At 38.1% G+C, this 24,196-nt stretch overlaps 1 long non-coding RNA gene across 8 annotated transcripts in view; it reads right to left on the bottom strand.

Moving 5' to 3' along the window:
* The window catches only part of LOC122986998, a 127,158-nt gene that overhangs the window by 39,663 nt on the left and 63,299 nt on the right, over window positions 1-24,196 (bottom strand). The window contains exon 3 of one of the 8 annotated variants that reach the window (XR_006404425.1): window positions 16,332-18,804. The exons of 6 other annotated variants lie outside the window; for them this stretch is intronic. This is a non-coding gene — a long non-coding RNA (uncharacterized LOC122986998). Of the gene's footprint in view, window positions 1-16,331; window positions 18,850-24,196 lie in introns of those variants that run through there. One more of the 8 variants, XR_006404423.1, reaches the window with a different exon arrangement.

The following is a 24,196-nucleotide window of genomic DNA, read 5'->3' as shown; positions in this document are numbered from 1 at the left end:
ATTGGGCAATGGAGTCCAAAGTTAATGTTTGTGTTGATATTGTTTCCTTCTTGGCTGTTCCAGATTGATGGCGGTTTTTACCTTGCCATGTCATCAATCACCTGTGATACTGTGGAGATTGCTGGCTTGTGAGAGTACCGACTGAGAACAGGGAGCGAAGGCAGCACCACTCCTTCATCACAATGATAGAGACCTAACTCACAAAAATGAGGGGAAAAAAATCCAGGTGAAGGATTGAGTCTACACTCGGCTGTAATCATCCCGAGGGGTTTTTACCTTCACTACAAGGATCAATATTTCAATCCCCACTGGTCTTTGTAAGGATGAAATGATGATTAATGGTGTTGTTTAAAAACATTACAGTGTCCAGTTCAGGTAGACTGACTTTCCTCCTTTGGAAATTTTGTTCTTCCTTCTGTTTGTCTTGTTGCTCTTTTTCCTTTCCTTAGTCACCATCCTCATTTCACTCATTTATCCCATCGGACTGTTGAAGTAACTGGATATGTTTCTGTTTCTTAGCTAATCTCACTGCCCTTTAGATGTTATGTGAATTCCTCAAAACACCGATCGCAGAGAAAAACACAAAAATGTGTTAAGAGTAACACATGTGAACAACATGGTGTTGATGTAGGTTTTCTACCAATTTTATTGCTTTGAGTTGTTGTTGTTTCCCATTTATATCACAGTTTGTTACTTTTATATTTTGAGTGCGTGAATGTAGGTTTTCTAGTAGAACTGAAAGAATAAGTTGATTAAAGGATAGGTTTGCAATTTTTCAAGTATTGTGTTAAAACAGCAGTCAGGTGCCCGTATGAACACTGACACAGGTTTTCTTCACTGGAATCATTCCTCCTGTTCATGCTGGCCATTAAAAGTTCCCCTTCAAATGTAAGTGATGGGGGACAAAATCCACAGTGTGTCCATACAGTCCTTTTGAACAAAATGCATTTAAAAGTTTATCTGAAGCTTTTATGAGGCTTCAGCAGTCTGAGTTACGTCATATCAAGTGGATATCTGCCACATTTACAGTCTTTTTAGCATCAAAATCACTCTGCGGTAAAAGTATAGTCACAAAAAGAGGCACTTTGGCACTAAAAACACTAACGTTGAAAGATATCTACTTGATTTGGCTGGCGCTTCATATTAGTTTCAGATCAACTTTTAAATACTTTTTTGCACAGAAGGAGGACAGTGGATTTTGTCCCCCATCACTTACATTGTAAATGCATTATGAAGGTTTTCATTTGGGCACCTGACTATTGTTTTTAAGACAGACTTGAAAAATTGCGAATCTATCCTTTCATGAATTATTCAATCGACCAAACCTTTACTATTTTGATAATCAAATAATCATTATGTTATTTTTCAAGCAAAAATACAAGAAATTCCCTTGTTTTATGATTGCAGTTGTGAGGATTTGCTAATTTTCTTTGTCTTATGTGATAGTAAATTGAATGTTTTTGGTTTTAGAAAATTGAACACACAAAACAAGATTTTTGAAAACGTCACCTTTGGCTTTAGGAAATTCTAACTGGCAATTTTAAGTATTCTCTGATGTTCTATATAGACCAAACGGTTAATTGATTTATCAAGGATTAAAATCATCAGATTCTGGGAACACCCTGATAGCTGAATGGCTACTGCACATGCCAGGGGTCTTTGTTGCATGTCATACTCATCTCTCTCTCCCCATGTTTGCTGTCTGTCTCTTCACTGCCAACTAAAATAATAAATGCCAAAAAAAATCATCTTAAAAAAATTGTCAGATTCATAATTATTAGTTGCAGCCCTATGTTCAAGCTTTGCATGGTTTGATTTTCTTTTTCTCTTTGAGAATAGGGCCATTTTTACAAAACAAAAAAATACACTTAAGTAAGTACGTATGTATATAAAAAGTGTGTAAGTTTTAAAAAAAAGTAACAGTGTTGCTTCATACAAAAAAGCCAGACTTACACAGTAGGTAGCAATTTGTAATCAACATACATGCTGTAGAATAGGAAGCAACCAAAAATAAGAAGTAATACATGGGTAATCTGCAATCAGATACTTATGACAAAGCTCTCATTTCATCTGGATATGTGGCTTCTCAGAAAACATAATGCTGAAAGCGGAAACAGAGTTATCCAATACCACAACTTCACCATCAAGGGAAGAGATAAAAGAGGCCCATGAGGAGCAGCTGGATTGTGCTTTAGATTTTTGCCTCCATCTCTTTCTATTTCTCTTTTCTGTCTTCTTTCTTCTCGTCTTTTTGCTCCCTCATACTTGTCTCCCTGTTAAGCTGACATTATTCTCCACTGCAGTCTCTCCTGCCAGCTCTCTGTATCTAACAGTGTCCCCTCCTCCTTTTATTCTTTATATCTCTGTCACAAAGGCGACACTTACTTTATAGACATCAGGTCTGTAATTAACGATCAGTTTTGTCTATAAAATATCAGAAAATACTGCAAAATACCCATCACAAAGATCCCAAAGAGATGTCTTCATATTGCGTTTTGTCCGCCCAACAGTCCAAAACCCAAAGATATATGATTTATGATGATATAAACAGAGAAAACAAACAGATCCTTCCATTTAAGAAGCTATAATCAGCAAATGGTATTTTGCATTTTTGCTTCATAAGTTACTGATAAATCAATAATCAGAATTGTTGTTGATTATTTTCTGCCGATCAACTAACCATTTAATGGACTAATAGTCGCAACTTTAAAAGACATCAATCCACAGTCACAGATCCACCTGAGGCTGAGCTCTCTTCTTTGCAGTCACAGTCAACGCTACTTCTATGAATATTGTAATGGAAGTGTACACTCGTATATTATATTGCCTTATGACTATATCAATAGTGTGACACTGTTCCATTTTTAATCTTTGTGTGAGAAGCTCCTTAACTGCCAGTTCCCAGCAGGTGTGGAAATGTTATCAAAAGCGAAGCTGTGATTCGGCCTTCCAGTTTTCACTCTCAGCAGATAGAGGTAGAGGAGGAAACCCCCCCAAGGACGGCAACATAGACAGAGCTATCAATGAACAAAAGGGCAACTGTGTATTCATTAAAAGACAACTGTTAGTGTCTGAGGATGACAAAATGCTATGTGACATATGAGACTGTACGTACAAATATGATAGCTGAGCTACATTATAGCCATCTCTTAGCCTAGCAAGCTGGAGATCTGTTTGCAACTATGAATTATGATTTTTGCTCTTTGTGAGTTCACCTTTATTGGCGAAACAATACAACACATACAGTATGTTTTTAGAAATCTAGTGTGTACAGACTGAACAAGTGGGTTTTAGAGAAAGCTCAGTTGCATATTGTTCACAATCAGTGGAAAGATTAAAAGTGAGCACTTTAAATCAAGGGTTCGCTGTAAGTGTTGCAAATTGAGCAAAGAAGCATCTGCATGCATCATTGCACTTAATGTAACCCGAAGCTAGACTCTACTTCTTGAAACTACATTTCCTAGTAAACTCTGAAGGTCGTCCGAGGGACATTCAGCACACACACACACACACACACACACACACACACACACACACACACACACACTTGCTACAGCTGACAGTCGGTTCATTGATCCTTTGTGGCAAAATATTTGAGGACTGAAAGAACAATCCATTGGTCAAACTCTTGTGAATAAAACAAGATCCATTGTGATCGTCATTAGAATACGAAACACAGCACGTCTGCTGGTGTAATTAGCAACATAAGCTGTCATAACAGATGGATTGTGAATGCCTGCTGGAGACGATGTTCTGCAGATTAATGCATCTGCTCCTCTGTTGGTTAATGTTTGTTTGCTTTGTGGGAACAGCCTCACAGCTTTAAGACTTCTGATGCAAACAAGGATGGTTAAAGCTCATTCTGTTGTTTAGTGAGCACAAAATGTACCTGGCCAAGTTTTCCCAAGCATCAAACTGTGAATAAAGGTGGTAGCAACTGAAATGTGAAGTTTGAGGTAAAATACTAGTTTTCTAAACATATACACTACCAGTCAAAAGGTTTAGAACACCCCCATTTTTCCAGTTTTTATTGAAATTTAAGCCGTTCAAGTCCAGTGAATAACCTTAAATTGTACAAAGGTAAGCAGTAAACTGTCAGAGGTGAAAAGAAGTCTAGATTACCAAAAATTGAAAAATAATGTACACTTCAGAATTATAAAAAGGTTTTTTTTCAGGGATCAAGTAATGTTTTAACAACTTACAGCTTTTCTGCAGCAATGGACATAAATTAAGTCTTGAAAGTTCATGCAAACAATTCCTACAGATGTCCAATCTTTTGTTGATTACTTACAAACCCTGTATGTATAAAAGCTTGAAGGAGGAAGCTTGATAGTCTGGGGTTCTTTTGCTGGATCCAGAGTGACTGGCAACCTGGACCAAAAGGGCTACCACAACATTGTGTAGAGCCATTTGGTATCCTCTTGTCTACGCCTAGTTGCTCAGAGGTTCATCCTACAGCAAGATAACAAACCAAAACATACGTCCACACTGTCAGAATTACCTTAGAAGAAAAGAAAAAGACGGTTGGCTCCAAATCATGGAATGGCCAGCACGATCTCCAGACCTAAACCCCCCCATTGAGCTGGTTCTGGGATGAAATTGGACAGAAGGGTGAAAGTTAAACGACCTGCAAGTGCTACACATTTGTGGGAACTTCTAACAGTGTTGAGAAGAACTTTCCGAACTATATTTGATTTCCGTTGTAGAAAGGATGCCACAAGTGTGATCGCCTGTAATATCTGCAAAAGGTGGCTACTGTGATATGTCAAAAATTTAGATTCAATTTTGTTAGAGAGATTCCATTATATCTCTTTTCAAATCTCTTACTGTTTAATTTGTTCTATGCTTTAATTTCAGGGTACATTGAGATATTAAGCTATGTGAGTTAAATTCCAATCAAAACTGGAAAAATTGAGGTGTTCTAAAACCTTTGACCAGTAATGTGTCCCCAAAACATAAATGTTATCATAGGATATGCTGATAATATGATTTTAATGTTTTAGTTACTCTATGGTCATGGAAAAAACTTGACTCGGTCATGGTTGAGTTTTTTTTTTTCAACTTATTTACACAGTATATCAATTCTAACAGTCTTTTTTATTATAGCCATTTCTTGATTTGATTACACCATGTCATTGTCACCACCCTATCAATTATAATAAACAAGTCAAATCTGATTGAATACATTTCTGTATTCAATCAGATTAATTCATTCATCTGTCTTTGCTAATCACTACAACTTGTCTGCTTTTCAAAGTAACTGCTGTTTCATCTGGTCTATGACAGGAGTGCAGAAGCTGCACTTCGGCAGCGAGTGATTGGGAAGTAGCAGACGAGCTGCCAGCCTCTATTACACAACCCCCCCGTCACCAGGTATTTGCAGTGTCATTAAGAATTTAGTGCATACAAAGTCGGCAGCGACATCTCAACAGAAGACAGCTTGTCGGATTAAAAACTGCATTCCTTCCAATTAAGAGCCGAATAAAGAAAGCATGATTGAGTGGTGGAGTCTATGTAAGTAATGCCCTGACATCAATTTGAAGCACTACACATGACTTAATCATGTTTTTTTTAGTGCTTATCTCAAGTATTTCCTCTGTTCTTCACACTGTCATTTAATGCAGTAAATTATGTCTCACAGGTATCTCACGTACTGAAAGTTTAGTCTATGAAATGTTATGTATATAATAAACTTAGATTATAGTAGATAAGGAATGATTTTTGTTGTGTTTTAAGTGGTCTTTGATGTAGAACTGCAACTAATGAATATTTTCATTATAGATTAATCTCCAATTTATTTTTGTTACTTATTCCAATAATTGTTTAATCTATCAAATATCATAAAATAGTGTAAATGGCGATTACAAGTGGCTGGTTTGCTGTAATGTCTTCAGACTTTGTTCTGGTGGTTGGTTGAAACAAGCAATCTAAAGATGTTCAATTTACAATTATATAAATCAGAGAAAAGCAGCAAATCCTCACATCTGAGAAGCTGGAAACCGTTATTGATCGATTAACATCTAACTACACTTAATTAGCCTTAGCAATCCTTTCTGTATTAGACACTATTCACATCACAGCTGAAAAGTCGACCCTTGGGTACTCCTACACTGCTAGACCTGATCAATATGGGACATTCAAAGCATTCCAGGAGTTATTTCATAATGAAGTGTTGTAATTTACTTTCTTGGTGAACCTATTTTCTCTGAACCTGCCTTGCTGTGGCATCCTGAGTTAGTGATTAACTATGTTTCCCAGAAGGACTTTCAACAATCCACAAGGAGGGATACATCACAGGAGCATCTCATTTTTCTTATTTCATATCTCCCACTAACCTCCGGTCTCATGTGACCTGGAAATCGATTAAGGTCTTCCATCATTAAGGCCACTTCAGTTCTCTTAAAGCTGCTTGGAGGAGCGAGGAGTAAAGAGGAGATACAAGCCAGAGAAGCGAGGATACAAATAAGTAGGGCCGAGTAATATGGCTAAAATCAATATCGAGATATTATTAAGAGTGAGAGAGACCACATTAGATGCACTGTAGATCTATAGTTTACTACAAGGCCAAAATGAACCATTTTTCAAAAGTAATAGCATTTATCATACTTAGTATTACTGTTATTCCTTTACTGTGTGTTACCTTTCTTTAATGAAACATAACTTTGAATGAAAAAGTTTAGAGCTGCAATGATTAGCTGATTGACAGAAAATTAATCAGCAACAATTTTTTATCATCAAATAATAATTTTAGTCATTTTTAGCAACTCTGCCTTCTCAACTGTGATGATTTAATGCTTTTCTTTGGCAAACACTGTACTGATTACCTCTGGATGTGAACTTAATTGTTGGTTGGACTAAATCAGACATTCAAAAATGTATTATAACGAGTATTTTTCACTCTTTTCTGATTTTTTATAGAGAAAATGGCTAATTGATTCATCAAGAACAGATGAATCAATGATGAAAATAACCACTAGTTTCAGCCCTAAAAGCATTATATGTATAGCAACACTGAATTAGAGCTGCAATTAATCACTTGACAGAAAATTAATCAGCAACTTTTTTGATAATCGATTGATCATCATCTCCATGTCGTAACATTGTAGTAAATTGAATATTTTGGGGTTTTAAATTGCTGTTTGGACTGTTTTCTGATGTTATACAGGCCAAACAATTAATCGACTAATTGACTAAATAATGAACAGATCAACTGACAATGAAAATAATCATTAGTTGCAGCTAGGGATGTCAGTTACGGATAATTTTGCTTTCAATAGACTGACACCCATTAACCGGTAACTAACCAGTTGATTTTTAAGAAAAGTTATGATGTAGCTTTCATTTGTCAGAGCTGTCCAGCAGTCAGTGGTCAGAGCTAGCTTGTCTGCCCTGGTCAGTTTGACTTTTAGCTCATCAAAGTGTTTTCAATGCATTTAGTCACAGTAGCTCTTGATGGCATAATGTACACAGGCTCGAGGTACCGAACTAGCTTTCAATCCCTCACCCTCTACCACATTGATTGGCATTATATCGGTTTAGATCATTCTGATTGCCTAATAACAAACCAACACCTATTATTACAGATAGACGGCTAACAGTCTTATCAGCTGTGTGACTTTATATCCGCGCCATTAAGTCTTTCAGAGCACACAAACACCATTAACACGCCTGTCACCTGCCCAGCATGGTGCTGTTTAACCAGAGACACCGCAGCTACACCTTATTTTCATACAGTCTATGGGCTACACACTGGGCATAACACAGCTATACTAACAATGCTAGCCATGCTAAATAACTGCTAGAGGTTGGTAAAGTGGATCCATCACTTCTCTTTGTATCTGCGGGTTGGTGCTCCTGTCACTGTTGAAGCCTCCATGTGAGACCCTTCAGTCGGTAAATGTGTGTTTTTAAAATTTATTTCAGGGCTGCACTCACTCTCAGTCCTGTAAGGTATCAAAATTTGGCACCGATTGAACATGAATGATGTGAAGTAACAAATTCAGTACCCAACTCTTGTATGCAAATTAACCGATTAACAGTTAACTGATTAATTGTCAACCGTTGACATCCCTGGTTGCAGCCCTACATTGAAGGTGTAACGATGATAACTTGTCTCAGCCTACTTTGTGTCTGTCTCTGTGTGCAGCTCAAGTTCAGTGTGAAAGCACGTCAGAGTTGAGTTCATTATTCATTCAGGAGTTTCAAGGGATACAATATGTCTTTCTCTTCTTTCACATGAGCAGTCTCCTCTCTCTTCCATGAAGTTCATACATCAATAGACACTCAATCATACAATATGTAAACACATGTGCATGCACATTCCACCTCTAGAGATAAAAAGTTTTCCGAGCAAACACCTGTTTTTTTCTCCTCAGAAACGGAAAGTAAAAGAATGTTGCCAGTACTGCCCGCAGAGTTGATTGGCAGGTTTCCACCATCATCTGCAGCATCAAAAGCTGCCCACAGTCTTCCATGCAAGCTCCTACAACAAAAATCACTGCCTGTTCACAGGTTCTCTGTTGGCAAGAACAGATCATCTAAAGCCTCTTGGCATGAACTCACGATGAAATGGACAGTTCAAACAAAATAAAACTTTCTTTGCGTTCCTTGATCAAGGTCTTGATCAATCTTTTCTTCATGTGGAAGTATTAGGTTGTAATTATGTACTTTTAAGTAACTGTGTGTCAGTCTGGTATCAGTAAATTAAAAAATATATCAAAATTTCGGTGGTCTCCCGGCAACGGTACAAATAAACATTAAACACAGACACGGCCATCCCTTGAGTTAATCAAGGACAGTAAATTTAACCAGACAAATGTATCTTTAAATATAGCCCCACTCCAGTCAGTGTCATTTTAAAGCAATAACAAAGAGCCAAAATTAGGGCTGCTCCCTAAATGCAGATGATTCAGCTCATCAGTTGAGGAATCTCCGATTCAAACTCCATGTTGTCAGTCGCAACATCAGACGTCTTTTGTTTTTGCTAGGTCACTGCACACAGAGCAAAACAAAATAACAACATAACTGAAAAGTTTTACAAAGCCAGACTTGTCTCAGAATACCTAAAACTATCAAGGCAGAGCAGAGCTGAGGGCAGAGCAGCATGATGTGTGCCTTATTTCTTCACATTTGCTCCAAAACTTTCAGCTCAAGTGCTGAATGTAACTGAGGTTGGCCTAACTACCTCTGAACCATAGCAGCTTTCTCTACTGAAATCCAGCAGTGGAGAAAGCTGTTACGCTTCCGCTACTTTGACAGCCAGTCCAGAGCCATGCAGGAGAGACTTTCTGCAGTATGTTTTGATTTTATAATTTGGATTTTCACATCACTGATGATAAACAAATTAAATGCCAGTAAAGGAACTGAAATGTGAGAAGTGAGACTTGACATGCTATTATAGAAGTTCAGTGGTTGCACTGAAGGAGCTTCCAAAGAAGCTAAAAGAAAGGCAGCTCAATGATTTAAAGCCTCTGAAAATGTTGTCTCAAATCTTTTGCATTTCACTATATCATTAAATGTTCGTGACTAAATAAAGTTTAGGTTTGGGGGGAAAAAATGTCCTTATTATTATTTATTATTCCTTAATCTGAACTGTGTGGGTTTAATCAGATTTGATTGACAGTGATCATGTCAACATGAGCCAACAACCCCACAACTGTCATCACATTTTGATCTAAATATATCTAAACTTTACTGCATTGATGTGACATCACCTTTTCCAACTGAGCCCTGCCACTTCAAACCAGTGAGAGAACAGAAAAGTGCTCATGTAGCGCCAATAGTAAGATATTTTTTGATGTCTTTCAACCACATTAAATTACTTTCCAAATCTGACACAAACTATCTTCAGTCAGTGAAAAGTACCCCTGAAATATTTTTAATTAATTTTACTGTGTCTAAAGTTATGCCCTGTATGCATGAAGGTCTATGAAAGCGTGTATGTAATAAAATGTATGGTTTCAAATGCAAAATAAAAGCCACCTTCCATCTATCACCACTTTTCATGGCTCTGAGATTGAGTCTGTATCTCAATTCAAATATCATGGGATCGAAATGGATGATTTTCTCTCTTTCAAGCTTCACATTCAGCAATTGGTGAAAAAACTTAAGTTGAAATTGGGTTGTTATTTTTGAAGTAAGCCTTGCTTTTCCTTCACGGCCAAAAGGAGACTTGATGCTGCCACCTTTATGACGGTGCTGGACTATGGTGATGTTATTTACATGCCTACATGCCCTGGATACTGTCTACCATGGAGCACTGAGGTTTATTGCAAATTTTAATGCTCTTACCTACCATTGGTCTTTGTATGCTCGGTTCGGATGGTCTGCCTTGTCCACCCGTAAACTTAAACATTAGCATATTCTTATTTATTAGGCCATTCTTGGTCTGCTTCCATCTTACCTACAGATCTACATCCTTCAGAAAAGTAAGGGAAGTTATTGTCTTCGCTCCAGGACTTATTCCTACTATCTGTCCCTAAATCCTGTATTGAACTGAGAAAAAGGCTGTTTAAGTATGCTGCTCCTTCAGCTTGGAATCAGTTGCAAAACTATCTGAATCTTCGGGAGCTGGTCTCACTGGATGCATTTAAAGTAATTCTTAATGACTTGAAGGCACGCACATCTGGCTGTAGATGTTTTGACTCAAATTGCCCTTGTTTGATCCCTGATGATGATGACTTCACTGAATACTGATGAATATTTTAATGTTCTACGATTCTGTAATTTATTCTTTATTTTCATTATAAATTGTTAGGTCTTTTTTTTATGCAACCCTGTTAATTGTGCTGCTGCCTGTCTTGGCCAGGATGCTCTTGTAAAAGAGATTTTTAATCTCTATTAGACTTTTCCTGGTTAAATAAAGGTTAAAAATAGACTGCACAGATTTACTGCAGAAGCTCTTTTTTTATAGCTATACTCTGTGTCTGAAGGTATGAAAGAAGCTGATGAGAGATGAAAGTTAAGCAACGCTAAAATGAGGACTTACATTTTCCATCTTCATTGATGCTTTTCTAAATGAACACAACAGTTCCCAAGGACAGACACATTGGTATCAATTATTTTTTTATTGTGAAGATTTGTATTATCATTGTACATGGAATCCAGATAAACATGCTTCCTTTTTCTTTTTTAAAGTAAACAAACATATATCTATCCATATATACAGAACTAGACATTATAGTATACAATATCCATAAAGTGGACTACTTACACAATTACACAAGAAATCTTTACATTAGAGTACAAAGTGAGCAAAAAAAAAAAAGAAACAAAGTAACCCACACCCACCCCCCAAGCCCTCAACCCTTCCCAGGAGAGCTACCTAATGTTGCATGTAGTGTAAGTTATATACAGGATTTGAATTATTTTACTCTTTCAGGTAGGAGATTAAGGGGTGCCAAATCTTCTCAAATTCCCTGAGTTTGTTTTTAAGAATAAATCTAATTATCTCTAAATGCAGAGTTTCTGTCAACTCAGTTAGCCAGAGTTTAACAGTGGGCACTTCTTTCTCTTCCAAAATAGAAGAATGAGCTTCTTAGCTGTGAGAAGTCCATAAGATAAGAGGCATTGTTGAGCTACTTGCAGCCTCCTTAGCCCTTCCAATATTCCTAGGGTGATTAATACTGGATCAGGTTCTATCTCTACCCGCAGTATCTTTGAAAATAATCTAAATATCCCAGTCCAGAAATTTTGCAAACTGGGATATAAGGCATATCTGCGTAATAAGGGCGCTTCTATTCAGTTACATTTATCACACTGGGGTGAAATTTCTGGAAACATTCTGAGTAATTTTGTCTTTGAATAATGCAATCTATGCAATACCTTAAATACCTTAAACAGTGTCGTGCATTAATCGAACATGTAGGTATATATTTCAAGCTCTTATCTTCTAATAACTGTTCTGCTTCCCATTCTGCTTTAATGGTGTTAGCTGTGGTCATGGCTATACTCTACAATGTATTGTACAGATAAGAACTTATATTTTCAGATCCAGAAGAATGTTTTAGACAGCAATCCAATTTGTCCGGCCTTGCACTCTCAAAGTCAAGAAGATATGTTCTCACACAACTCCTAACCTATAGATATTTAAAGAAGTCCTGTTGTAGGAGAACATATTTTTCTTGGAGCTGTTGGAAGGATGTAAACACCACTTCCAGATATAGGTTGCCAACACTAAATATTCCATTTCCATCCATGTAAAAAAAACCCATCTGAACTGGAAGGAATGAATAATGGAGTTGCAACTATGGGTAGTAAGAACGACAGTGTTCTGAGCTTAAAATATTTTGTCATTTGTTTCCCAATGCGTATGGTGTTATAGATGATTGGGTTGTTACTGTGGTTTACTTTGCTTAGTGGCACAAGTGACAAAATGCTTTGCCCTTTCCCCTCAGATTCTGTTGCTATGAACATCCTTCTAGGTCCAGGCATTCTCCGTCAAGTCGGTCAACTTGTCCATTGAGATGTTTCACCTGTGCCTCCAAATCCACGACAATGTCCATTATGCATGATGCTAACCGGTCCAGTCCATTCAGTGTCTCACCTTGTGGCCTGGGCTTTCAGTGTTGTGATGCTCGCATCCGTTGCTGTTTTCAAAGCAGTAATTTCAGCCCTCAGAGTGACCACAACATCCGCAATCCTTTCATCTTGTCAAAAATATAAGTTTTTACTGTGTAAAACTCGAAGCGCACAGATGCTTTCACGGCTAACAACATTTTCACGAAGGTCGCAGGTGCTCACTTCATTGCCGCTCCCCTCAGGCAAGGACGCAGCTCCACCGGGCCTTCTTCGACCAGTTCTCTCTTCTGCTTGCTCAATTAAATCAGATGTTAAACTTTTATAAAAACTACAATAAAAGTGTCCTTATTTTGTTAAAAATTAAGTTTTAAATCAAAATCAGCAAGAGCTATCACAAGGCCCGTCTTGTTTGCTAATTGCCTCCAGAGAGTCAGGACAGACACATTCGGATCAAATATGAGAAATAAATGACGATTCTTCTTGATACAAATGCAATAAGATAAATCATCACAAAAAGATTCATGAGACATCATTCTATGTGAAAAGTCTAAATTTCCATGGCCAAAATAAGAAAGACTACTTATTTCTATCATCCTCAGCTCAGGGAAAACTTCTGCAGTATCTCATGTTGTTACCTTTATACTTCACTTAAATTAAATGAAGATGCAGCACCAGTTGGATAAATTTAGAATGAATTCCCAGTGAAACCAGAGTAATGCTTTATGTACCCAGGAATTATTTAGTAGGCTGTGCATTGCAGCTGAAATAGACGTTTCTATAATTAATGTGTAATAGATATTTGGAGCATGTTTATGGGTACGATTTATTAATTTATAGAGGGATAAATCCTATTTATAGGTGTTTGTATGTGCAATATCTGATATGTTCACATGCTGTTCTATGTCACATGCTATGTAATCTACATAGATTGTTCTAAATGAGCGTTATTTTTAATAAGTGGGAACGCTTTGCCTCCTGCCTGCAATAATTATATTTCACCCAGTGGTGTTAAATTCCAGTGAAAATATTTTGATTACTTTCATATTTCCAAATTCACTACAATTTTAACAGTGCTGTTTCAAATACAGTATCTCAGAAGACATTGGAGCCATTTTCACTATAAAAGCTCTGATGAACCAACTTGACAGTGTCAGCCCAACACTAAACACCAGACAGACAAAACTGGTGGTTAGCTGGTGGCGCAGTGGAGTGGAGTATTTACTGTAGCAGCTAAGAAGCTAGACATTTGTTGAAGATCAAACAGAGTTAAAAGCAGAGTGAATATGTGACTAACATTCATCTGGTGACCAGATGAATGTAAGACTCTAAATGGATGCTAATGTTGTGTTTTCATTTTGTTCCAGGTGGGTACTTCCAGGTCTGAAAAGTGAAGCCCATGTGAAAGTGCCTTAAACCTGCATTCTTTCTAAAGGCCAGCAGGGGGCGACTCCACTGACTCCAAAAAGTCTGATTGTATAGAAGTCAATGGGAAAACTACCCTATTTCTCACTTGATTTATTACCTCAGATAACACTTTCCTAATGAGTTTTTGGTCTCAATCGCTAGTTTCAAGTCTTTGTCAATAAAACATGATGTTCACTTTGTAAATTATGGTCCAATTTAATTTAAATTTGACGATGAAGCGAAGTATCATTTAGGGCGTGGCTACATTGTGATTGACAAGTTGCTACCATGGCCACAACATTGGTTAGGTAATGTAAACATGGCATCACCCCAGATTCACAGATTATAGGCGTAGCCATCTTTATTTCAATGTGTATTCAGTTCATGAAAGTTGTAACATTTTTGTCGCCTAAAAAGTCTTGTTCAGCATTTGTTTGTATTAAAAGACCCTCTAAGGAGTTGGATGTTCAGTTTTTCTGGTAAATACATTTTGTTTTAATGGTCTTAAGCCGGTTTTTTCGCTAACGAAAATTAGCATTAGCATTGGAATTATCACAGTTAACCATAGAATGTAAATGCAACTTGCTAATCAAGCTAGCAGCTAGTGTTAGGGTCAGCGCCACCCTCTCATCCAAATATGGTCACTTCTCATCACCTCTAGCTCCAGAAATCCAAGATGGCGACAGTCAAAATGCCAAACTCAAGGCTTCCAAACGTCCACAAACCAATGGGTGATTGGTTTGTGGCACCATCCACTATTTTTATAAAGTCTAAAAATCAATGCAACCTGAGCGAAAAATAGTCAGTGCAGTGAAATATTTTTCCCATAGGACGGTCTGTGCCTATAGAGAGTTAGTTTTCTCATTGTTTAGCTGTTCAGCTGCAACTTTACTGTTTTCATTCTCTCACCACTCTCATAGTGTTGTATTCGGCTGCAGCAGGCAGCTGTTTTGAGAGAAAAAGCTCTCAAAATCCACTGTGCATTACCTGCTCAGCACTAAACAGCATCAACATACTGGAACATTTAGCAACCAAAGAGCCAGATATAATAGTTATGATAAGTTGATAAGAGACCACAAACAGAGTTAAAGGAGAGTGAATGTTGGACTTACATTCACCAGGTGGACAGAAACATGACTCCAAATTAATAATATTGTTGCTCCATAATTACTGGACATGTAAATAAGCAAGTGTTTGCTAAAATGTTTGCCATATCAACTTAAAACATGATGATACAGTATGTCAGTGTTGTGTTCACAACTTGTTTCCGTTGCCCCCAAGTGGCCAAAAAAAAAAAAAATCAATGCAGGTTTAAATTTAATGCATCTATGCAAGCATGTATAACTGAGAGCAAAAGAGCAAGAGGAACTGTTCAATCTCATGCTCGACTGTGACTGAAAGACCCTAGAGGCCATGGGGCCCCGATGCTTTTGCACAACCAGCACCACCTATAGTTCCACTAGAGGGAGAGTGGTAAGCTTTCAGTAATGCACAAAGGAGAAATCACTGTAAACTTTTTATGTGACTGATTAAATTTGTCTGTATGAAATAAATTTCCTCTGGGTATCTCAGTCCATTAAAAACCGCTATAGAGCCCGTGTGGAATGGCGATATAGTAAGATGCAAAAAAATGGATGCACTGACACATCTAAAGCCTGGCAAATATAAACTAATCACAGAGACAGGCCCCACAGCTCTATTCTTCATCCTATTACTCATAAACCTCTCAGTTTCCCCCAGCTGTCTGCTTTCTACAGATAATAAGGAAGCCAAACATTTTTCTCACTGCTTTATGAGTCTCTCCTGTACCCAAACTAGACGTTGCTTTTCAGACGTCTTCCTCTTCTCCACCGGAGAAGGGTTTGATTTTACAAACAGAACCAGGCTAATTAGCTTTTGCTCAGAGTGAAGGCCAAACATGCAAAAGTATTTCTTACTTTTCTGGAGCTTTGATGTACTGATTAAACCTTGAGGGTGTCAGAAGGCAAATGTCAAGAACATGTGTCTGGTTTGGAGAGGTTTTTTATTTCTTAATTTCTTTAAATCCCCAAATCAGACAGAACTTTGTTGCGTTCTAAGTATCTGCTCCACTGGTTGAGAACAACTCTATTATTTCTTCTATGTGAGGGTGGTGTTAAGTGGGAGGTGAGTTAGTCTGTGAGAAACAGCAGGGTTTCTGGATGATATTTTGTCCCTGCCAGTGCCATCTGCACTGTTGGAACAGCTCTCATTTTTAAGCAGTCTGATTGGTCGCTACATCTGTTGGAAATTCTCACACTGTTGACACAACACACAATGTGTGTCTGTAGCCCCTTTTATACAGCCTGTTCAAGGTGGGAATGTTGCGCCATTACTCCATCTTGCCGTTCTGTATAAAAGGTACGAACATGCAATGGGGGGCATTGTTGTTCCTCCATTAAGCCACTGACTGTTTTTTTATGGCAATATTGTGGGATGTCCGTATAAAAGGGGCTTGTGTTTCTCTTCCTCTGTCACTGCGATGACCATTTTAAGTTTTACACTTTCAAGGTGAGGACATCTGTGCAACATATGAGATCAATCTGTCCTCACATTAAGGATAAGACTTGGATTTGTGGCTAAAATAAGACTTATGATAGAGTTAAGCTAACGGATGATGCTAGGTATACAATAAATGAAAATTTATTTCATGGCATTCTTGTCACGTGTAGGATAATGAACCCAGGAATATAAGGAGAAAAGTTCAATTCTTTCAAAAAAATGATGATTCCTATCGGTCTAACAGACTGTCTGTGTAGGTGCAAGAGCACACACACACAGACCCAATGACCTCTGACCTAAAGGCATAAGGATGTCAAGGAAACATTGGACAGGACTAAAAACCCAGCCTTCTCACCATCAGTCACAGAGAAAATGGACAGTTTTGGAAATTAATGACTTTGTTTTTCTTTTCAGATACAAACAGATGGCCCAAACCTGGATGGGCCACACTTCCGACTTCTGCTAGTTCCTGTTTCTTAAGTCGTAAATTTTGGGAGGAACTGCATTTGACTTGCTCTCCTCCTCTCTTTTTCTTTTATATACAGTAAGTGCCTAAATTGGTCAGAAATTCCACTAAAAATATGTAAAAATATGTGTCTAGACTTATCTAATCAATGTTCACTTTTACTGTATTTTAGAACTATTTATTTGTTTTTATAATACGGAAATTCAAACTCTGCTTCCAAATTTGCTAATTAAAAGTCACACATATTATTATATTGGATTTATTTGATATTTACCAGTGTACGTGAATTATTTAGCTATGACTCGATTGCTAGGATAATGCTTTCTTAATAGTTTTAATTACAGATTAGGAAAATAAGGTTTATTGATTTTATTCTGTATTTTATGTAGTTAATCAATATTACAATTTCCAAGTGTTATCACTGTTTCATGATGTGTTGATGACACTGATGACAGAACGTAGTGAGTATTCAATTTGCAAGCGTGTAATTTTCAGATATCCGATAGGAATAAAATTATTCTCCTTTAAAGTTGGGGGCCAGTTTTCTCTCCACACAAAGGAATTAACTAGTAATCAAATAGTCCATCAAAAAAGCGCCAAAGGCTCCTCTTTCTCCAAAAACACGCCTCCTAGCTATAAGAAGTTTCACAACTCTGTCTGACTCCTCTTCGCTCGTGCCCTTTTAGCTGCTTCTGTGTTCCTCTCGGCCCTGCAGTCGGGATGGCCTGGCATTTCATGCATTGTTTTTCTTTTGACTGAGAGCTGAGAGCTCCAGAAAGAGACTCAACTAAGAAACAAAAGACTGCAAAGATGCCGAAGCCACAAGCCAAGCCATGCCGTTTGACATTTGAATAATCTATTATTTTTGTAATCTCCTATTTTTATTGTGTAGTTAAACTTTTTAAAGACTTTTCCAAATACTCTTCTGATTAGTTAGAGCTCCATGCATCCAACTCTGCAGCCTGCCACTGAATGCACCTGACTGGGACACCTCTCTGCTGTGCGTGTGTCCACTACGCCTCAGCTAGTCTGAGACTGGATTCATCCTCCTCAGAGGCAGTGAACCAAAGCTGATTTACTGAACCTACTGCAACGGTCCTCATCTGGCTGTCACTCTGGCGACCCGAGGATCACTGAGTCTGCTTCGCCTTGCTCAGCGCTTTCTGGGAAGTTCCTCATCAGCAGCCCTTCATCATCGAGGAGACAGTAGGAAAACCATCTACCATACTTCTGTCTCATAGTTGATGCAAGAGCTATTCAAAAATTGACTTTTCATTGGCTGTAGTTAAGAGTCTTGGCCCCTCATTGCATTTTTGACACGTTTTTGATAACATTCATTCATTAATTCATTATTAGTCATTTTGACTGCAATAACTTGTTAATTTAATTTATCCATTCATTCATCCATTTTAGTTGTATATATGTATTTTTTATGTATACTTGCTTGGTGTCCCATTCATCCCTATTCCTTGGTAGTTAAATAAATATCTTGATTTATAGCCAAGTCATTGTATTTGTCTGTTCCTTTATATCAGAGATGGAGGTCGCTATATTCAGAGTTCATGACTTTCAGATATAAGACTGATTAATTTAATGTAATTATTTTTCTTCCTAATTAATTAATTAATCGATGGAGGTGGTGCCCCTTTAATTTTACGAGTGCATAATATTAATTTCAAGTGTAGTGTTATTCCTACAAATGACAGACACAGTGTGGTTGTGCAGAGGATTCTCATGAGCTGGACAAACTCCTCGGTCTTATGGAAGTCCTCATCCCTCGGACAGTTCAGGTTGTCCTTGGTCATTGCCTTTCGCAGTCAAGGGTCCCAGGCTGCTGCTTGGATCACTGGATACAGCTCCATGAATCTGTCTAGACAGAGCGAGTTCCATCTGGTCTTGAAATCAAGTATAGTCAAGTAAGAGTCAGTGTTGTGGAAGGCCTGAAACAACAACAATAACACAACATAAATTGAATTACCGCACACTTGAATATTGAATTAAATGGTTAAATTTGGGATTTTCAAAATAATACTTTAATGGGCTGAACTGGCTTCTTACCAAGGAGCTGCTGCTTTTCCTTTTCCTGATTCGGGACGCCTATTTATCAGTGGAATTTGGTAGATTTTCTGCATTGCCAGATTTAATGTGTACGCCAAGCATCCTATTTTTAGGATGTGTAGCCTCTTGATGGCAACATCCATATTGCCAGAATTATCAACAGTCACAGCCACAATCTTGCTATGTTCTATAAATCAATCTTTTTTTAACAAGTCATTGGTTTCAATCACTGAACTCTGACCTTCTAAAGTGTGTTGGTGGTCATTTTTTAAACTATTGCTCTGTTAATAAGATTTGAAGACTTAAAGTAGCTTTGTTGTCTGCTGTGTGGGTGATGATTAACAGCTGTGACATTTCACTCACCTGCTGCTCTTCATGGCTCCGGGACTTGCACTGAGTCAAACCGTTGTTGCAATATTTCCAAGTTTAATGTTACTTATTTGTAAAGAAACTTATGATACCTGCAATGTCAGCACAATTTAGCCAAAGTAGCTAAAGTTAGCCCAAGTGAGCGCCACACAATGTTCCCAGTAAGCTAGCATTAGCTTGGGTCCAAGGTAGCGGGGCGTGTGTCTGGTGCGTGAAAGGCAACAAATGGAAGGTCCTGGCTCCAAACGGAAAAGATGCCATTGGGCGTGACATTACACCTCACTAGATCCATCTTTATATCCTGTCTATGACCTCAAACCCATTCTTGAGCCGTAATGAGCAGTAATGCAATAGGTGTTTACATGTTAGCGGTGGCTATGTAATAGTAGTTGTCAAGTTTTATCATTGTCAATGCAAAAATTGTGTTTTTTGTCTCCTCACAGCAGTAAATAGCTAATCCAGTGAGAAAAAACATTTAGCAGATGAGCTCACAGCTAGAAGCAATTCAATGTGGTTTGGTGGTCCTGAGCCAGACCAGGACACCATTTGGTCCATGGCTCACCCTGCTGGGTAATAATACTATTCACTCTGCTGCTCCTGTGCCCTCGCCATCTGGGGATTTAATGAGCCCAGAACGGCCTTGCTGATGCCAACCAATTGCAGAGCTCACACCCAGTCCCCCTGGTTAGTCAAACCCCAGCATGAGTCAGTAGCTCCATGGAAGCAGGGAAACGTGTCCCATACAGCGAGTTCAAATGAGACCCTGCATGACATATAGCGGAGTGGTATACACACTATCATTCATACATACTAACACCCTCAGTTTCTGTCTCTGTGTCAATAACTGTAGATCATTTCTCTTGGATTTCTAAGCATAATTGCTTCAAAAATGATGAAGAAAATCCAATGTGACAGAAACCGCTCACACACGACTGAGCAGTGGGCTTAATAACGCTGCATTATCTTAGTTAAACATCTGTAATTAGCAGGTCACACTGTTCGACTTTTCATTAACCCCTTGAAATTCTTAGTCGTCTAATTTCAAACTCTCAGTAATTGAGCAAAGTTTGTTTTTCTCAAAATTCCTGTTTTCACTCAAGGACATCTGATAAGAGTCTGAGCAGAGGGGGAGGTGCACTATGGAGGCAGTTTACAGCTCCAAGTCTGGTTGAACTACTTTTTCTCTCAGTATGTGGCAAAAAGATCAATACTGTGTGTTGCTCATGTTGTGCCCTGCAGTGCTTTGAGTGGTGTCGTCTTGACATAGTAGCAGGCCCAGCTGCTGATTCAGAGTGCATTGATGGTGGTGAAATCCTCTCTATGATCGAGGACTTAAAGCAGCAGAGCTCTCCCAAAAGGCCTGAGCGGGGCTCTGTCAAAGCACTCAGATGCTGTTCTTCAGGCTTGGTGAGCCAACAGGGATTTTCAAGCTGTATGCATTTTGTTATAGAAAAAAAAACACAATGCAGTGCAGGAGGGTGTTCTTTTGTATGGTTATTACGTAATGCCAGACCCTGGTGATGTTTTGGAATATTTTTTGTTCCATTCAGTACAGAGACTGGTTCATGGCCAATGTATTTCTGAATGCTCCTTTATTGCTCTTTTATCCAAGTACTTTGCTTTCATGCTTAAGAAAATGCACATTAAAGCATGTCATAACAACATCTGGTTGCCACAGAAATGTGCAACCATTTCAATTTGTTCAATTGATACAATTAATAATAATAATAATAATAATAATAATAGTCAATAATTGTAGTCTAAAAATGTTTGCTTTTAGTATTGTGTGAATTTCACTTAAATATTTGGAGGAAAATTCTAGGAGATAAAACATTGTTCTTCTGCTTTTTAACATTATGCTTAAAAATAAATAAACAAGAAAATATCAGTGCCAATACTGCTGAACAAAATCCTTTTTATATCATAAGCAGAGGGGAGCTTTGACAGGCTCTTAATCAAATTGTGGGACCATCTGGTGCTCTCTTGTTAATTTCTACAGTTGTATGCTAAAGTTTGGGCACCCATAATAACATGTTTTGGAGTTTTTTTAATTGAAAAGATGTAAACACAGTCTCTCTAGGATATGGAAAAAAACTAAATTTTCAGCAAACAATGTGTAGTTACTTTTTATATAATAAATTGAACAAAAATAAAAAAAATAAAAGCATCATTGTATTGTGCAAAAGTTTGGGCACCCTACATAGTCAGTAATTAGTTACACCCCCTCTGGCAGAAATCACAGCTTGCAAACGCTTTTTGTATCCAACTCTATCAATTCTTTGAATTTTCTCCCGTTCTTCCTTGCAAAAGGCCTCTAGTTCTGTAATATTCGTGGGCCATCGTGCATGAACAGCTTTTTGAAAGTAGCAATTTATAAGAATTATGTAAGAATTTAAGTTTAAAACATTCAAAAGTCAACTAAAAATGATCAACAGAATGTGAAGAAATACTAAAATGAGACCTTCCCTGACTTTCTTGGTTGCCTTTAACAGCGTGTGGACTGATTTCTATGTCAAGGTCTTGGGGATGGTTTTGCCGGGAAAATCCAAAGGATGTGACATTTATGTACACTCCGAGTGCCTTGCCTCTCTCCCGTACACCTACAGCACCAACAGGGTGCAACACTAGCTAATATTAGCTTAGAAATGGAGTGACCTAAAGTCCGACCCCAAGCTGGCTTTCTTCCTATTGGACAGGTAAGCTAACATTACAACAAAGCATGTGAAATATTTTCTGATATTGTGGTTTTAGCTGGCTAATGTTAGCGCCACTGTTCACTTGTGAGCACATGCACGAGCAACATGATGCTGACTGCAGCTCAATTAATTAATTAATTAATTAATGGTGTCATTAATGAAAAGGAATTTCTGATTCTTACATATTGCACCTTTAAGATCTACCCACATATTTTCAATTATGTTTAAGTCAGGGGACTGTGAGGGCTATTTCAAAACCTTCAGCTTGTGTCTCTTGAGGTAGTCCATAGTGGATTTTGAGGTATGTTTAGGATCGTTATCCTGTTGTAGAAGCCACCCTCTTTTTTACAGATGGTGTTATCTTTGCGTCTAGAGTTTGCTGGTATTTAGTGGAATCCATTCTTCCCTTCTTCCATGCAATGTTTCCTTCACCGCTTGTTGCAACGCAACCCCAAAGCATGATAGATCCACCCCCATGCTTAACAGTTGGCAAGGTGTTCTTTTCATGAAATACTGCTCCTTTTTTTCTCCAAACAAACCTTTGCTGATTGTGGACAAAGACTTCTATTTTAACTTCATCAGTCCACAGCACTTGTTTCAAAAACGCATCAGGCTTCTGTAGATGTTCCTTTGCATACTTCTGACATTGGATTTTATGATGAGGACGCAGGTAAGGTTTTCTTCTTCTTTTGCAGATGCACCACCACTCCTGAGTCTGCTAAATCTTCCTGCAGGTTTTTATGCAGTCAAATTTTCCTCTCTGACCAGCATATGAGCAGTTCTCTCCGAGACTTTTCATGGTCTTCCAGGTGTCCTCTTGACCTCCGTCTCATCTTAACCTCTCATCTTGAACTACAAGCTGACAACGCTTTGCTATCTTCTTGTAGCCTTCTCCTGCACTGTGGGTATCAATAACTTTCATTTTCAGAGTCTTACACAGCTGCTGAATGTTCACAAGGTTTGAAGACTCAGAGTATTTTTAAAGCTTTGAAATTGGCACCAGCTGACATTTCCTTATGACGATTGTTGACATGCCTGAGGCCTAATGAGCTGATTAAAGTCTGAGACCTTGTAAAAAGAATCTGAAACTTTGGAACTCTTAGGGTGTCCAAACTTTTGCACATGCCACAATGAAGTTCTTGTTCTTTTTAAAATTTTTGTTCAATTTATGACATAAAAAGTAACTATGCATTAATGTTTGCTAGAAATATTTTTTCCACATCCTAGAGAGACTGTATTTGAATCTTTTCAGTTAAAAAAAAAATCACCAAAATATATTATTTGTCAAGGGGGTGCATGCTGATACTAGCATTCATTCGAGCCAATGTTGTTTTTTATTGAATATCATCAACCTCATATTAATGCCAGATTTTTTTGAAGCCCATCCAAAAATCAAACTGGGGCTTGTTCTCAGTGAAAAGTGGCAGGAGAAACACACTGTACTTCTGTGTGTCGAACAGTTACAGCCAATTAACTCTAGATTTGTAAAAACTTTATACTATGAAGTTAACTTGGTGGTAATTTCCTGTCATAGCAGTACTCAAAAGGAGTCTAAATGGCACCTGCCTTTTGAGCTTTCATGCAGTATTTTCATACGGCTGATCTAACCCTTTGTGTATTGTTTGTTTCAACCTTTTTATTTGTTCACATGAGGGGGTTCCTGCTCCTTTGAGCCACAAATAAAAGTGAGAGCGCAAATATGAGAGGAGAATCAAAGAACTTTTTAAAAAAATGTGCAGCGCAATGGCACAGCCGAGGAGGAACTAATTAACCATTTTTTCTGCGCTTCTCTTAACTGACACCATACAGATAAAAGTGACTTTGCCTGCTTCTCAGTCGTCTCTTTGACCACGCAGACTTTGTCAACACAATTTAATTACTTCTTCATTGGTCACATAGAGGGCCTGTTTATTGATGTTCCCCATTTTATGCGCCTTTGATTCTGTTTTTCACTTTGTGAGACTTGCCAGTTATGCCCCGCAGTTGCAAATAGCTAATGAGGAGCTTTGTTTGTGCCTGCTGCTTTCTTCAACACCCCATCACTGCCATATAGTTTTGTTCCCACTCCTTCTCTCAGCTCGCATAATGTGCCCTTCAGGAGACCCTAAAACTGTGCTTCACTATCTGCACTGAGGTGATATTCTCTGTATGCGCCTCTTCCCAG

The sequence above is a fragment of the Thunnus albacares genome, chromosome 8 (assembly GCF_914725855.1).
Source record: "Thunnus albacares chromosome 8, fThuAlb1.1, whole genome shotgun sequence".
In the NCBI taxonomy this organism is placed as follows: domain Eukaryota; kingdom Metazoa; phylum Chordata; class Actinopteri; order Scombriformes; family Scombridae; genus Thunnus; species Thunnus albacares.
The sequence above is the reverse complement of the archived record's forward strand: the minus strand, read 5'-3'. Positions and strand labels throughout refer to the sequence as shown.